Source organism: Tenrec ecaudatus, chromosome 3, assembly GCF_050624435.1.
Source record: "Tenrec ecaudatus isolate mTenEca1 chromosome 3, mTenEca1.hap1, whole genome shotgun sequence".
NCBI classification, from domain to species: domain Eukaryota; kingdom Metazoa; phylum Chordata; class Mammalia; order Afrosoricida; family Tenrecidae; genus Tenrec; species Tenrec ecaudatus.
In genome coordinates this window covers 139719374-139723217 of record NC_134532.1, presented here as the reverse complement: position 1 = coordinate 139723217, position 3844 = coordinate 139719374, and the positions used below count along the sequence as shown (strand labels likewise).

Below are 3844 nucleotides of genomic sequence, written 5' to 3'. Positions count from 1 at the left end.
ATTGAAGAATTCTACCGACTTCAGTTGGAAATTGATCCAATATATAATAAAGATACATCGATAGCTCTTGGTGATTGGAATACAAAAGTTGGAAACAAAGAGCAAGGAACATCAGTTGGGAAATACGGACTTGGTGGTAGAAATTAAGCTGGAGATCACATGATAAAGTTGTGCAAAACCAATGATTTCTTCATAGCAAATACCTTTGTTCAACAACACCAAAGGAGACTGTGCACATAGACTTCCCCAGATGGAATACTGAGAAGTCAAATTAGCTACATTTGTGGGAAGAGACAATGGAGAAGCACAATATCAACACTTAAAACAGTCCAGGGGCTGACTGTGGAACAGACCATCAATTGCCCATATGCAAGTTCAGGATAAAGGTGAAGAAAATTAAAACAATTCCACAAGAGCCAAAATATGACCTTGCATCTATCCTCCCTGAGTTTCCAGAACATTTCAAGAACAGATTTGCCACATTGAATCCTAATGACAGAAGACCTGATGAGCTGTGGGAAGACATCAAAACTATCCACGAAGAAAGTAAAGGTCATTAAAAAGACAGGAAAGGAAGAAAAGATCAAAATGGATGTCACAAGAGACTCTGAAACCTGCTGTTAATCATAGAGTAGCTAAAGTAAATGGAAGAAAGGATGAAGTCTCCGGCGTCAGGTCTGGCCGTTGCCAGGGCTCCCGACCCCGGCCGCGAAGTTACCGGGGACAGAGCTGCGGTGCCTGCTTCCCGTTACCAGGGTCCTTTCACGTGAGAGGCGTGCGGCGTGGGGGGATGAAGGATGCTCACCGCGCATTAAAGGCTGTTTTGGTGAATCTCAATGGCACACTTCACATCGAAGGTGCAGCTGTGCCGGGCGCACAGGAAACTCTTAAAAGGTAACGAGGTGCCTCGGTCTTGATTAAGTTTGTGACCAACACAACCAGAGAGAGCAAGCAAGACCTCCTGGAGAGGTTGCGAACATTGGAGTTTGATATCTCTGAAGATGAAATATTCACTTCTCTGACTGCAGCCAGACATTTAGTGGAGGAGAAGCAAGTCTGGCCCATGCTGCTAGTTGATGATTGGGCACTACCTGATTTCAAAGGAATACAAACAAGTGACCCGAACGCTGTGGTCATAGGACCGGCACCCGAACAATTTTGTTTCCCAATTCTGAATCAAGCGTTTCGGTTACTCCCGGAGGGAGCACCACTCGTAGCGATCCACAAAGCCAGGTATAACAAGAAGAGGGATGGCTTAGCCCTGGGGCCCGGCCCTTCGGGACTGGCGTAGAGTACGCCACCGACAACAAAGCCACGGTTGTGGGGAAACCAGAGAAGCCTCTCTTTCTGGAGGCCCTGCGGGGCACTGGCTGTGCACCTGAGGAGGCCGTCATGATCGGTGATGACTGCAGGGATGACGTTGGCGGGGCTCGGAGTGCAGGCATGCTGGGCATGTTGGTGAAAACCAGGAAGTACCAGGTAGCCGAGGAAGACGAAATCCTTACTTGGCCTGCGAGAGCTTCGGTCATGCTGTGGACCACATCCTGCAGCATCTGCTGTGAACCGCCCGGCCGGCCCGGAGCAGAGAGAGCCCCTCAACCTGAACACCAGTATCAGGGGTCGTGACCACTCCCCCACCCCCACCCCCGCAGTGCATGAAAGGCACTGAATGGCAGCCAGCCTCTCAGCCTTGCTCAGCCCCTTGGTTCTATTTTGTAAAAGAAGAGGGGACTCAAAAGTAAGGGAGCTCGGAGATTCCGTGCAACTGCTTGTAAATCCTCATCAGTGAAGGCAGGGCGCTCTTGCCGGGACAGCCGCTCTGCTGCCGCTGCGGAGCAATGGGGTTCCTATGGTGAACAAAGTTGAATGGTGGTCTGTAAACCCGCCCCCCGCCCCAACGAAGTCCAGGAGCTGAATAGAAAATTCAAAGGGCAACATGAGGAAACAAAGCCAAATATTATAATGAATTGTGCAAGGATCTGGAATTAGGAAACCAAAAAGGAAGAACATTCTCAGCATATGTGAAACTGAAAGAACGCAGGAAAATATTCAATTTAACATCTTGAAAGATTCTATGGGAAAAATATTGAATGACGCAGGAAGCATCAAGAGAAGACGGAAAGAATCCAGAGTGTCATTGAATCAAAAAGAACTAGTTAGCTTACACCATTTCAGGAGGCAGCATATGAGCAAGACGGGATGATGCTGAAGGACGTTCACACTGTACTGAATCTGTTAGCCACTAACAAAGCTTCAGGAATTGGTGGAATGAATATCCACGGAAATATTTCAGAAAGCTGAAGAAGCACTCGTCTATGCCAGGAAATTTGGAAGACGGTTACTTGGCCAGCTGACGGGGCGAGATCCATATTTGTGCTCATTCCAAAGATAGGTGGCAAACAGAATGCTTAAACTATAGAACAATATGGTTGATATTGCACTCAAGTAAAATTTTATTTTAAGATCATTCAATAATGGTTACAGCAGTACACTGATAAGGAATTGCCAGAAATTCAGACCAGATTCAGAAGAAGTTGTGGAACAAAAGATATCATGGCTGATGTCAGATGGATGTTGGCTGATATCAGAGAATGCCGGAAAGATCTTTATTTTTATTTTATTGACCACATAAAGACATTTGACTCTGTGGACCATAATACAATGTGGGTAACCTTGAGAAGAATTCCAGAACACTTCATTGTGCTCATGAGGAACTTGTCTCTGGATCGAGGTAGTTGTGCAAACAGAACAAAGGAATACTGCCTGGTTTAAAACCAGGAAAAGTGTGTGTCAGGGCTGTATTCTATCACCACACTTGTTCAGTCTGTATGCCGAGCAAGTCGTCAGAGGAGCTGAAGTATATGAAGAATGGTGAGGCATCAGGATTGAAGGAAGACTTATTAACAATCTGTGGGATGCAGATGACACAACCCTTTGTGTTGAAAGTGAGGAGGGCCTGAAGCACTTGCTGATGAAAAGAAAATATTTCAGCCTTCAGTATTGATTACAACACAATGTCAGGAAGACCCAAATCCTCACAACTGAACCAACAGGTAACATTATGATAAATGGAGAAAAGTTTGAAGTTGCAAATGATTTTATCTAGTTGGATCCACAATCAATGCTCATAGAAGCAGCAGTCAAATCAAAAGCTGTATTGCATTAGGTAAATCTGCTTCACAAGACCTCTTTAGAGTATGGAAGAGCAAGGATGTTACTTTGAAGATTAATGTGCACTGGATCCACGCCATGGCATTCTCCGTCACATCGTTTGCATGTGAAAGGTGAACGTTGACTAAGGAAGACTGTAGAAGGTGTGATGGATCTGAATTGTGGTGCTGGACAAGAATATTGACAGTACCATGGACTGCTAAAAGGACAAACTGATCTGTATTGGAAAAGGTAAGGCCAGAGTGCTCCTTAGGGACAAGGGAGGCAAGACTTTGCCTTACATGCTTTGGACATACTGTCAGGAGAGACCAATCCCTGGAGAAGGACATCATGTTTGGTAAAGCAGAAGGGCAGTGAAGAAGAGGAAAACCCTCAAAGAGCTGGATTGACACAGTGGCTGAGTCAATGGGTTTAGGCATAGGGATAACGGTGAGGATGGTGCAGGACCATGCAGTGCTTTCTTCTGTTTCCCATAGGGTTACTATGGGCTGGAGCCCACTGGATGGCAACTAACAGCAACATTTTATATTCTGAGCACCAAAATATGAGTGATCCAGGTTCTTTGCATCTTTTCAGCTGTAAGTGCTATCACTGTTTTAGGAAGCAAAAGAACCCCAATCTCAAATACAAATTAAAGAGAACATTTACTGTCTTAAATGAGACAAAGACAACA

The 3844-nt window shown here is 45.4% G+C and overlaps 1 pseudogene; it reads left to right on the top strand.

Annotated features, from left to right (window-relative positions):
- The first annotated feature begins 1063 nt into the window (after positions 1–1063).
- On the top strand, positions 1064–1562 carry LOC142443579 (haloacid dehalogenase-like hydrolase domain-containing protein 2 pseudogene; annotated as a pseudogene).
- Positions 1563–3844: the final 2282 nt, after the last annotated feature.